Genomic DNA, 14249 nt, shown 5'->3' with positions numbered 1-14249 from the left:
ATTTTCTAGATGTATATTTGACTTAAAACGAAGAGTTAATCAATATGCTTACTCATTTCACAAACACCATTAGGATTTAAAACACATTTTAAAACTCCCAAAACCTTATGTGTCATTTTCCAGTAGTTTAGTTACAAAATTGTTTTACACCCTCAAATTAGCTATTATTGAGTTTGTTCTTTGACATAGTTAGTGCTTTTTAGACTTTGTCGAAAATTTATACATTTCTTTGCTATTTATTTTTGTAACTTGGTCTTTCCTTCTGAGCACAGTTATCTTCTTCCTGAGGAGAAAAATCAAATGGTTCTGTCAGTGAGTCTGTGAAGGTAAATACATGGTAGTGGTGTTCCCAAGCCAAGAAATGCACATAAACTGGTGTCCTTGAGCTGGGACTGTGGATTTATGCTGATCTTTCTCTTTAAGGTTATTGCCTTTCACAGTTACCAGATTTATGCAGGGATCTCAGTTCTCACCTTCTGTCAACAGTAGGCCTATGACCCCATTCCTTGTGCCTGCATGAAAGTTAAACCCAAGTCCCTGTTCTCCAGGGATGCTCACCTACGGCTGCTTCAGACCATGTGCTAGCAGCTCTGGTTGTCATTTCTGCCTATTTCTCTGGGCAGTGCTTTCCTGAGCACTCAGGTCTACATTTTAGAAAATACTTGTTCTAGTTTCACTAGCATTTGTAGTTCTTTAGAGGAGAGTTTTCAAAACATTAGGTCCATAGTATTGCCAAGCCAGAAGTCTTAGATCTACAGTTTATTTTTCAAAAACTTCCTTCCTGGATTTAGATCATATTTCTCTGTGACACTGTCATGTGTAACTTTTCTCTCTCCCAAAAGTCTTCAGTAGATTGTAAAATACATTATATAAATAAAATTTTTCAAAATAACTTTAATAACCACTTTTACACTGAGCAGATTATGTCTCTCATTCTCTCAAAAATGATCAGGAGATAATTTTTTCATTTATGAGCTTCTATTGCAGCTTTCATTTTCTTATGTAGACACAATTTCAGAGACAATTCAATTTCAAGTTTGTTGCTGCTATCATAAAATACGGACTCAGTATAGACATTTAAAATACTAAATGGTTCATAGAAATAAAATGTTTCTGCACTAGACACGCAGGCTGCCAATAGTTTCCAAGTACAAGTTCTGCCAAATCCCTTTCCCAAGAACCTTGCCAAATCCCTTTCCCAAGAACCTTATGAACCAGGTAACCCTGTGAAGAATGCACATTACAAACTCCTGAACACACTAAATATATAAATTGCTTTTCAGAATATCTTTAGCAATATGTTCTTTAGTGATATGTTATGTCAGTGACAGTCTCGAAAGGTCCTAATTTTATGTGTCAGACACACACACACACACATTTGTTTGTTTTTTAAATCAAAATATCTGGTAAAGGATAATATTGGGTTCATGTCTCCATTTATGGCCAAAGAATAACGGTAACGGAGAAAGTTAAAAAAAAAAAAAAGGCTCCCCATTGATGTGTCCTGTACTGTGATCAAGATAAAGAAAAGATTCTTCTAGATCATAAAAGCATCTTAGAAGTGTCCAGGAACTCAATAAAATATTAGCAAATCAAATTCAACAACACATCAAAAAGATTAAACATTATGATCAAGTGGGATTGATTGCTGGCAGGCAAGGCTGGTTTAACACATGCAAATCAATCAATGAGATACATCACATTAATAGACTAAAACATAAAAACTACACAATCAGATCAATTGACACAGAAAAAGCATTTGACAAAGTTTAACACTCCTTCTTGATAAAATTCTGAACAGTTTAGGTATAGAAAGTTCCTCAACATAATAAATACCATTTACAAAAACCCACAGCTAACATAATAATAATGGGAGAAACTGAAAATTTTTCCTCTAAGACCTGGTACAAGGCAGGGATGCCCATTCTTACCACCCTATTCAACATAGTACTGAAAGTCCTATCAAGAGCAATTAGACAAGAAAAGAGATAAAATCTATCTGAATTGGAAAGCAAGAAGTAAAATTATCTCTATCTGCAGATTACATGATTCTATATGTAGAAAATCCCAAAGATTCTACCAAAAACTGTTAAATATAGTGAATAAATTCAATAAAGTTGCAAAATACAAAATCAACATGGAAAAATCCATGGCATTTCTATACACAAGTAACAACTTAGCTGAAAAGAAATTTAAAACCATAGATCATGATGCTCATCTAAAGAGAAAAAAGAAAGATGAAAGGAAAGTAGTTAATTAAAATTTTTTTAAAGAGATTTAAAAACCATCCCATTTATAATACCATAAAAAATAGGAATAAATTAAACCAGGAGGTGATAAATCTGTACACTGAGACCTATGAAATAATGATGAAATAAATGGAAAGGGAAACAAATAAATGGAAAGATATTCCACGCTCATGGACCAGAAGAACTGATGTTGTTAAATGTCTATGCTACCTAAAGCAACATGTGGATTCAATGCATCTCGACAAAAATCCCAACATTTCTCACAGAAACAGAAAAAAAAATCCTAAAATTCATATAGAACCACAAAAAAACTCTGAATAGCCAAAGCCATTCTGGAAAAAAAAAAAAAAAAAAAAAAGTTGGAGACATCACACATCCTGATTTAAATTTATATTACAAAGCTATAGTAACCAACACAGTATGGTACCGGCATAAAAACGAACACATAGACAAGTGGAACAGAATGGAGAGCCCAGAAATAAATCCAAACACATATGGCCAACTAATTTTCAAAAAAGATACCAAAAAGACACAGTAGGGAAACAATAATCTCTTCAATAAATGGTGCCGGGAAAACTGAATTTCCACATGCAAGAGAATGAAATTGGACTCTTATCTCACACCATACACAAAAAAACTTAGAATGGATAAAAGACCTAAAGGTAAGGTCTGAAACCATAAAACTCCCAGAAGTATGCATAGGGTAAAAGCCTTGGCAATGATTTCTTGAACACCACACTAAAATGCAGGCTATAAAAGTAAAAATGAATAAATGGGACTATGTCAAACAAAAAAGTTTCTGCACAGCAAAGGATACAATCAACAAAATGAAAAGGCAATTTACAGATTAGAAAAAAATATATTTGCTAACTATATAACAGATGAGGGGTTAAGGTTCAAGATTTATAAAGAATTTGTACAACTTCATAGCAAAAAGTCCCATATAACCTGATTTATAAATTTCTCCAAAGATGACATAAAAATGGACAACAGGTATATGAAAAGCTTCTCAGCAACACTAATGATTATGGAGATCAAAACCATTATGACATATCACCTCACACCTGTTAGAATAGCCATTATCAAAAAGACAAGAAATAACAAGTTTGAGGAGGGTATGGGGGAAAAGGAACACTTGCACGCTGTTGCAGGGAATGTACGGTTGACCCTTGAACAACACAAGTTTGAACTGTTTGGCTCCACTGCTATGTGAATTTTTTACAGTAAGCACACTGAAAACATGTTTGGAGATTTGTGACAATTTGAAAAACTTGCAGACAAACTGTGTAGCCTAGAATTGTCTTTAAAAATAAGAAAAAGTTAGGAATGTCATGAATGCACAAAGCACGTGTAGTAAATGTTATTATTTACTACCTTAAAGTACACACAAATCTATTATAAAAAGTTAAACAGGCAAACATAGACTGTATTTGGCACCATTCATGGTCAAGAGAAATGTAAACAAATGTTAAAGACGCAGTATTAACTCATAACTGCATAAAATTACCTGCGGTAATACTGTACTACTGTGATAATCTTGTAGCCACCTCCTGTTGCTGTTGCAGCAGAACTCAAGTGTTGTGAATGTCCACTTAAAATGCTGCGTGACGCTGATCATCTCTCAGTGGGCAATTCATCTCGCCAGTAAATTGTGCATTGCAGTAAAAAGTGATCTCTTGTGGTTCTCATGAATATTTTCTTGTGTTTAATGCAATACCACAAACCTCGAATAAGACCATGGGACTCATAAGAAGTGCCACTAGTCATGCTGGAAGTTCTCCCAAGAAGCAATTAAAAATCATGACATTATAAGAAAAAGCTGAATTGCTTTGATATGTACCGTAGATTCAGGTGTGCAGCTGTGATTGCCACCATTTCAAGATAAATGAATCCAGCATTCAGACCATGTTTAAAAAAAAAAAAAATGGAAAGGAAATTGTGAAGTTGTCCCTACAGCTACACCAGAAGACATGAAAACCTTGCACTTTTGTGAAATGCCTTTTTGTCTCATATAGGAAATGCAGCTTTTATGTGGGTGCAGGATTGCTATAAAATGGGCATACCTATAGGCTCTAATATAACTGGGGGAAAAGCAAAGTCATTAGATGATGAGTTAAATGATAAGGAAGGTGAAGGATCTAAAGGTGGAGAATTTGGTTGGGCGTGGTGGCTCACACCTGTAATCCCAGCACTTTGGGAGGCCGAGGTGGGTGGATCTCCTGATGCCAGGAGTTCAAGACCAGTCTGGCCAATGCAGTGAAACCCCATCTCTACTAAAAACACACAAATTAACCGGGCATGGTGGCAGGTGCCTGTAATCCCAGCTACTCAGGAGCCTGAGGCAGGAGAATTGCTTGAACCCGAGAGGCGGAGGTTGAAGTGAGCCAAGATCACACCACTGCACTCCAGCCTGGGTGACAGAGTGAGACTCCGTCTCAAAATAAATAAATAAATAAATAAACAAACAAATAAAGGTGGAGAATTTAATGCCAGCAAAGGATGGTTTGATAATTTTGGAGAGAGGTTTGGCTTTTAAAATGTCAAGATAACAGGAAAAGCAGCTTCTGTTGACCAAGAGGCAGCAGATGAGTTCCCAGATGCCATTAAGATGATCACTGAGAAGAGATACCCGAATGAATCAGTTTTTCTCTTTTTTGTTTTTTGGTTTTTTGAGACAGAGCTTGCTCTGTCACCCAGGCTGGAGTGCAGTGGCGATCTCAGCTCACTGCAGCCTCTGTCTCCTGGGTTCAAGCACTTCTCGTGCCTCAGCCTCCTGAGTAGCTGGAGTCCCAGCTACAGGTGCATGACACCACACCCGGTTAATTTTTGTGTTTTTTGGTGGAGACAGGGTTTCACCATGTTGAGGGCTGGTCTTGAACTCCTGGCCTCAAGTGATCCACCCACCTCAGCCTCCCGAAGTGCTGAGATTACAGGCGTGAGCCACCACGTCCGGCCCTGAATCAGTTTTTAATGCAGACAAAAGTGCCCTATTCTGCAAGCAAAAAATATCACAAAGGATTTTTATTAGTAAGGAAGAGAAGCAGGCACAGGATTTAAGGCAAGAAGGGATAGGCTAACTCTATTGTTGTAGGCAAATATAGTTGAATTTATGAAAACAGGACTGCCCTTATCTATAAAACTGCAAACCCCAAGCCTTGAAGGGAAAAGATAAACAGCTGCCAGTTTTTTAGTTATACAATAAGAAGACCTGGACAACAAGAACACATTTTTTGGATTACTTCCATCAATGCTTTGTCCTCAAAGTCAAGAAGTACCTTTGCAGTAAGGGACTGTTTTTTAAAGTTCTTTTGGACAATGCTGCCTGGACACCCAGAACCTCATGAGTTCAAAACCAAAGAAGTCAAAGTGGTCTACTTGCCCAAACACAGTATCTCCAATTCAGTCTCTAGATGAGGGGAGCCTAAGAACCATAAGGCTCATTACACACTGCAACTCTATGGAAAGGATTGTCAATGCTATGGAAGAGAACCCCAAAAGAGAACATTATGAAAGTCTGGAAGGGTCACACCATTGAAAATGCCATCATTGTTAGGAACAAAGCCATGAAAGCCACCAAGCCCACAACAAGAAATTCCTGCTGAAGAAAACTATGTTCAGATGTTGTGGATGACTTCACAGAATTTACAACAGAGCCAATCAAGGAAATCAAGAAAGAGATTGTGGATGTGGAAAGAAAAAAAAAGCTAGAGAGTAAAGGGTTGCGAGATATGCATCTTGGAAAAACAAGATACACATACACACAAAAATGTGTTTTGGTTTTATTGTTTGTTTGTTTGTTTTTTTGAGATGGAGTCTCACTCTGTCACCCAGGCTGGGGTGCAGTGGCACAGCACCATCTTGGCTCACTGCAACCTTCGCCTCCCAGGTTCAAGCAATGCTCCTGCCTTAGCCTCCAGAGCTGAGATTACAGGCATGCACCACAACGCCCAGCTAATTTTTTTGTATTTTTCATAGAGATGGTGTTTTACCATGTTGGCCAGGCTGGTCTCAAACTCCTGACCTCGAGCGACTCTCCTGCCTTGCCCTTCCAAAGTGGTGGGATTACAAGCATAAGCCACTGCACCTGGCCATAAACACATTTCTATTAATATAAATGGCATATTTTCATTAAAAATAACTATATTTTTTAAACAAGAAAAGCAGCAAGAAAGGTGGCATTGTTTTATCTGCAAATCTCTTTAGTGTCTCACTTAACAAAAGGTGGCCCACTCTGGCCTCTCCAAAAAAAAGTTTTAAGATGTAGGAGAAATTCAGGAGTGAATAGACACCACACTAGAGGAATTAACAGACAACGATGATGGAGGTGAGTGCTTCCGAACCAGCGCCAGACAGCGAGGCAGTGCCAGAAAACAAACTGGCATTAGATTATCTGGCAGAAGGGCTTTGATTATTCAAGACTGCTTTTGACTTCTTTTACAGCATAGACCCCTCTATGATACAGGCAATGAAACTAAAACACATGGTGGAAAAATGATTGGTGTCATATGCAAATATTTTTAGAGAAATGAAAGAGCAAAAATATCAGGCAGAAGTTACAAGGTATTTCCATAAAGTTACACCTAGTGTTCCTGCCTCTCCTGCCTCCTCTTCCACCTCCTCCGCCTCTTCCATATCTGCCAACCCTGAGACAGCAAGACCAACCCCTCCTCTTCCTTCCCCTCAGCCTACTCAACGTAAACATGACAACAATGACCTTTATGGTGATCAACTTCCACTTAAAGAATAGTAAATATATTATCTTTCATGTTTAATTAATGTGAACACATAACAGTTATACATATGTATGGGGTACATGTGATATTTTAAAACAAGCAAACAATGTGTAGTAATCAAATCAGGGTAATTAGAATATCTAAAACCTCAAATATTTATTATTTCTTTGTATTAGAAACATTATAATTCCACTCTTTTTGTCATTTTGAAATATATAATAAGTTATTATTAACTATAGTCACCCTATTGTGCTCCCAAGTACTAGGTCTTATTCCTTCTATCTAACTATATTTTTGTATCTATTAATTATTCCCTTTATCTGTCCACCCTTCCCCTCCCTACCAACTACCCTTCCTAGCTTCTGGTAACCATCATTCTCCTCTCTACTTTCATGAGTTTACTTTCTCTTCCAAACTCCGACGTATAAGTAAGAAGTTGAGATATTTGTTTTTCTGTGCCTCACTTTTTTTTCACTTGACATTGATTCCTCTAACTCCATCCATGTTGTTGCAAATGACAGGATTTCATGCTTTTTTGTGACTGAATAATATTCCATTGTGTATATACACCACATTTTCTTTATCCATTCATCCATTAATGGACACTTAGGCCGATTCCACGTCTTGTCTATTGTGAATAGTGCTGCAATAAACCTGGGAGTACACATATCTCTTTGACATACTGATCTCCTTTCTTTTGAATTATGCCTATCAGTGAGATTGCTAGATCACATGGTCATTCTATGTTCAGTTTTTTGAGGAACCTCCATACTGTTCTCCATAGTGGCTATACTAATTTACACTCCAACCAACAGTGTTCAAGTGTTCCCCTCTCTCCACATCCTCTCCAGCATTTATTACTGCCTGTCTTTTGAATAAAAGCTATTTTAACTGGGGTGAGTTACTATCTTATTGTAGTTTTGATTTGCATTTCTCTGATGATTAGTGATATTAGACATATTTTCATATACCTGTTGGCCTTTTGTATGTCTTCCTTTGACAAATGTCTAGTCAGATTCATTGCCCATTCTTAACTGGATTACTTGGGGTTTTTCTCCTATAGAGTTGTTTTAGCTTTTTAAATATTCTGGTTAAGAATCCTTTGTCAGGTGTATGGATTCCCTCAAAAGCATCAGCTTTCCCAGAGTGCTCTACAAATGCTGTCATTCTCTATGTGTGTCAAAGTGTTCAGAAGGTTAGGAAACTGCCCCACGGTGAGGTGTTAAGTCTGATGCACCTCACAGAATCTTAATGGATTTAGGTTTAGGCTTTTGAAAATAAAATCTTGTTCTCTCCTTTTTTTTTTTTTGTTCCGCCATGCGCCATGTCACATCCCACCTTTGAAACAATGAGTCAAGCTTGCCACTTGTTCAAAAAAGAAAACTAGAAAGAAAAAAAGGACATAGAGTAGTATCTCTAAAACAATTCCTAAAGTGTGGTCCACGGACCCTCTAAGAGTCTGGAGACCCCTGGAAGGGGTCTGTGAAGTCAAAACTCTTTTCGTAATAATGTTAAGATGTCATTTGCTCCTTTCACCCTCATTCTTTCCTGAGAGGACAGTGCAATTTTCCAGACACTACATGATGTATTATGATGTAATAAATTTACTGTTGACATTCATGTGATAATCCAGCCGCCTTTTGTTAAGTGAGACACTAAAGAGATTTGCAGAGAAAACAATACCACCTTTCTCGCTGATTTTCTTCTTTTAAAAATACAGTTATTTTTAATAAAAATATGCTATTTATATTAATATGAAGTGTGTTTATGGCCAGGTGCAGTGGCTCATGCTTGTAATCCCACTACTTTGGAAGTGCAAGGCAGGAGAGTCGCTTAAGGCCAGGAGTTCGAGACCAGCCTTGGCAACATAGCAAGACCCCCATTTCTACAAAAAAAAGTTTTTTAAAAATTAGCCAGGAGGAACAGAAAAACCAAACACGGCAGGTTCTCACTCATAAGTGGGAGTTAACCAATGAGGATACATGGACACAGGGAGGGGAACATCACACATCAGGGCCTGTCGGAGGATGGGGGGCAAGGGGAGGGAGAGCATTAGGACAAATACCTAATGCATGCGGAGCTTAAAACCTAGATGACGGGTTGATGGGCAGCAAACCACCATGGCACATGTATACCTATGTAACAAACCTGCATGTTCTGCACATGTATCCCAGAACTTAAAAGTAAAATAATAAATACATAAATGAATAAGAATCCCTCATCAAGCTGGGTGTGGTGGCTCATGCCTGTAATCCTAGAACTTTGGGAGGCCAAGGAGGGTGGACCACGAGGTCAAGAGATCAAGCCAACATGGTGACATGGTGGCCAACATGGTGAAACCCTGTCTCTACTAAAAATACAAAAAATTAGCTGGGCGTGGTGGTGCGTGCCTGTAGTCCCAGCTACTGGGGAGGCTGAGGCAGAAGGATTGCTTGAATCTGAGAGGCAGAGGTTGCAGTGAGCTGAGATCATGCCACTGCACTCCAGCCTGGCGACAGAGCGAGACTCCGTCTCAAAAAAAAAAAAAAAAAAAAAATAGTGTGTTATATTCAGGATTTTTGCCAAATGGGCAGATCATGGTTGTACTTGTGACCAGTTGGGGCCAAGGACAGTGCGGGGCTGAGAAACGGGTAACTGTGAGATGATGAATGTGTTAATTTTTTCCATCCTAGTAACTATTTTACTATATATGTATTTTGGGTTTTTGTTGTTTTGAGACAGAATTCCCCTCTGTTGCCGAGGCTGGAGTGCAGTCACACAATCTCAGCTCACTGCAAGCTCTACCTCCTGGGTTCGAGCGATTCTCATGCCTCAGCCTGCCGAGTAGCTGGAACTACAGGGGCGCACCACCATGCCCAGCTTATGTTTGTATTTTTTGTAGAGATAGGGTTTCACCATGGCTGGTCTCCAACTCCTGGCCTCAAGCGATCCTCCCACCTTGGCCTCCCAAAGTGCTGGGATTACAGGCGTGAGCCACTGTGCCCAGCCTATATATGTATTTTATAACATCATGTTGTATACCTTAAGCATACACAGTAAGAAAAAAAAAATTTAGATAGAGTGTCAGGGTAGCTGTGTGGAAAAATCACCATAGCAAATGTGATGGGATCCCCCTTCCAGTTTCCCACACTCAGTAAAGCAGCCCTGTGCAGACAGAGCTGCTCCTCTGTGCTTTTCACTATTGCTTTGGGCGAGAGAATAGCTGTACATGTAGAATTTAGCCATGTATAGTTGTAAAGCCAGCAGGTGTAACTGTGACCAGAGAGAAGGAAAGCTGTGGCAGTTGTCCCAGAACCACTCCTGATACCTCCTCCCTCGCTCCCTGCAGAAGTCACCACTCGCCTGACTTTTGTGGTAGCAATTTATTTGCTCTTTATCTCCTCCATGCGTGCACTCTAAACAACAGAGAATCGCTTTGTCTATTTATGAACTTTTTAAGGAACTTTAAATAAAACCATGATGTTTATATTGCTTTGTGATTTGTTTTCTCCTTGGCATTGGTTCATCCTGGTTGTGAGTAGCTTAATTCATTCATTAGGGTTGCTATATAATAATCGCTTTATGACTATACCATGATTGATTGATTGATTCTATTGCTGCTCTGCCATATTTTATGACAATAACCTCCCGCAAATCCTCTGTATTTACCACTGTGCCTCCCATCCTCTGCACCCCAGGGGTGCACATCTAGCTCTTTACATACTTTGGACATAATATATTGCTTTTGTCTTTGGCACTCAAGAGAATCTACAGTTGTTTATATTTTTCTTGAAATTCTTGGAATGCCAAGAGTTGCTTGATTAGTAATAAATAATATTCTTAAAGTCATTTTTTTCACCTTCAATCACAGCATTTATCGCAGATAAAACCCACAGTGAGCAGTCAGCAAATTCTTGTGTATGATAACACTGATGATGCCTGGCTGGTCACCAGAAACACTTCAAAGCAGAGGTTTTTTGTTTGTTTTGTTTTGTTTTTGGAGACGGAGTTTCACTCTTGTTGCTGAGGCTGGAGTGCAATGATGCGATCTCAGCTCACTGCAACCTCCGCCTCCTGGGTTCAAGTGATTCTCCTGCCTCAGCCTCCCGAGTAGCTGGGATTACAGGCACGCACTACCACGCCCGGCTAATTTTGTATTTTTAGTAGAGACGGGATTTCTCCATGTTGGTCAGGCTGGTCTCGAACTCCTGACCTCAGGTGATCCTCCCACCTCACCTCCCAAAGTGCTGGGATTACAGGTGTGAGCCACCGCACCCAGCCAGCCCACATTTTCTTAATTACTATTTTTTCTTTTTCTTTTTTTTTTTTGAGATAGGGGTCTCATTCTGATGCCCAGGCTGGAGTGAAGTGGCACGATCTCGGCTCACTGCAGCCTCCACCTCCTGAATTCAAGCGATCTCCCTCCTCAGCCCCTTGAGCAGTCGGGACCACAGGCGTGTGCCACCATGCCGGGCTAATTTTTGTAATTTTTGTAGAGATGGGGTTTCGCCATGTTGCCCAGGCTGGCATCAAACTCTTGGCCTCAAGCAATCCGCCCGCCTCGGCCTCCCAAAGTGCTGGGACTGCAAGGGTGAGCCAGCGCGCTGCTCACATTGTATCCATCCATCCCATGATGCTTCAGCTGCTTCCACATTTTGGCGACTATGAACAACGCTGCGATGAACCTTGGTGTACAGATATCTCTTCAAATATCTGATTTCAGTTCTTTTGGATTATATACCCAGAAGTTTAATTGTTGGATCATATGGTAGTTCTATTTTTAATTTTTTGAGGAACTGTCATGTTTTCTACAGTAGCCACACTATTTTACATTCCCATTAACAGGCACAAGGATTTCAATCTCTCCACATATTTGTCAACACTTGTTATTAGCTGTTTGTTGTTTTTTAATAGTAGCCAACCAAATGGATGTGATGTGTATCTCATTGTGGTTTTCATTCGCATTTTCTTTTTTCTTTCTTTCTTTTTTACAGATGAGGTTTTGCTATGTTGCCCAGGCTGGAGTGCAGTAGCTATTCACAGGAGCAATCATAGTGCACTGCAATCTCAAGCTCTGGGCCTCAAGGGATCCTCCTGCCTCAGTCTCCTGAGTAGCTGGGAGTACAGGCTCATGACAGCATGCCCAGCTTTGATTTGCATTTCCTTAATGATTAGTGATGCTGAGCATCTTTTTGTGTGCTTATTGGTGGTTTATATATTTTCTTCGGGGAAATGTCTATTCACTCATTTTTAAAACTGGTTGTTGGCTTTTTGTTGCTGTGTTTTCATTCTTTATATATTCTGGATATGAACCCTTTATCAGACATATGATTTGCAAATAATTCTTCCATCCCATAGGTTGCCTTTTCACTTTGTTACCTATGTCCTTTGATGCACAGAAGTTTTAAATGTTTGATGTAGTTCACCTAGCTAATTTTTGTTTCATTGTCTTGTGCTTTTAGTGTTAATACAAAAACTCATTGCCAAATCCAATGTCCTGGAGCTTTTCTCCTATGTTTTATTCTAGGAATTTTATAGTTTTAGGTCTTTTACTTCAGTTTTGAGTTAATTTTTGTATACAGCGTAAGGTAAGGGTTCATCTTCATTTTTTTTTTCTTTTATTGGCATGTCAATATCCAATTTTTCCAATACTATTTGTTGAAGAGATTCTCTTTTCCCCAGGTATTTGCACCCTGTTGAAAAATATCTGACCATATACGGGATGGTTTATTTCTGGGTTCTCTATTCTATTCCATTGGCCTACATGTGTGTCTTTTTGCCAGTACCACACTGTTTTGATTATTATAGTTTTGTAGTAGGTTTTGAAATTAGGATGTTTGAGACCTCCAACTTTGTTCTTCTTTTTCACCATTGTTTTGGCTGTTTGGAGGTCCTAAAGATTCTATATGAATTTGAGGGCTATAAGAATGTGACCTGCTTCTTTTTCTCAAATTAAGCTTGGGAGTTTCTCCCAAGTTGCACATTGTGGTAGTTCATTTACTTCCAGAGTCCTATTTATCCAGTCTACTCCTGTTGAACATTTGGGAACTTTCCATTGGGGCTACTAAGAACAGTGCTGCTATATATACCCCTACATATATTTTCTGGCATGATTATATAACAGTTTCTCAAGGGTATATCCATAAGAGTAGAATTTGTATGTTTATCTGCAACTCTATAGAATAATCCCAGACTATTTTCCAAATGGTTACCTGTTTATGGCATGTAAGATTCCATTGCTCCACCTTTTTATGTATTCACCTGCTATGGTTTAAATGTTCCCTCCAAAGCTCACCTTGAAGTTTAATTGCCATTGTAACAGTGTTGGAAGCTAGAACCTTTAAGAATTGATTAGGTCACAAGGGTGGGGAATGGATTAATGCCATTATCATGGAAGTGGGTTAGTTATGGTGGGAGTTCAGCCCCCTTTCTCTTTGCCTCATATGCTCACTTGCCCTTCTTCCCTTCTGCCATCCTACAATGCATCTGGAAGTCCATCACCAGACATGACCCCTTGAACTTGGACATTCCAGCCTCCAAAACCATGAGACAAATAAATCTCTTTTCTTTAAAAATTACCCAATCTGTGGTATTCTGTTATAGCAGCAGAAAACAGACTAAGGCATCACCAAATTTTGTTTTTATCACAGTAAAAAATTAGAAGCAACCCAAACAGCAATCAATGTGCAGTTAACTAAATAAATTATTACAGAGCCATACAGCAGAATATTTTACAGCCATTAAAAGTGACAAGAACAGCTCACCTTTATTATCTAGGCACCAGGCTCTGTTCTAAGTGCTTTCCATATATCATCTAGTTTGACTCTTACAATGACTCCATGAGGTAAATGTTATTATTCTGCCCATGTTACAGGTGAAGAAACTGAAACACAAAGACATTAAATTACTTCCTCGGGTGGGGTGTGGTGGCACACACCTGTAATCTCAGCACTTTGGGAAGCCAAGGGGGGGTGTATCATGAGGTCAGGAGTTCGAGACAAGCCTGGCTAGCACGGTGAAGCCCCGTCTCTACTAAAAATACAAAAAATTAGCCAGGCATGGTGGTGCATGCCTGCAGTCCCAGCTACTCGGGAGGCTGAGTCAGGAAAATTGCTTGAACCCAGGAGGCAGAGGCTGCAGTGAGCCAAAATCCCGCCATTGCACTCCAGCCTGGGCGACAGAGCAAGACTCGATCTAAAAAAAAAAAAAAAAAAAAAAAACAAACTTCCTCAATTTCACATAGCTGATAAATAGAACAGCCAGGATTAAAACCCAGCCAAGCTGATTC

Source organism: Rhinopithecus bieti, unplaced genomic scaffold, assembly GCF_001698545.2.
Source record: "Rhinopithecus bieti isolate Rb0 unplaced genomic scaffold, ASM169854v2 scaffold_38004, whole genome shotgun sequence".
NCBI classification, from domain to species: Eukaryota; Metazoa; Chordata; class Mammalia; order Primates; family Cercopithecidae; genus Rhinopithecus; species Rhinopithecus bieti.
The sequence above is the reverse complement of the archived record's forward strand: the minus strand, read 5'-3'. Positions refer to the sequence as shown.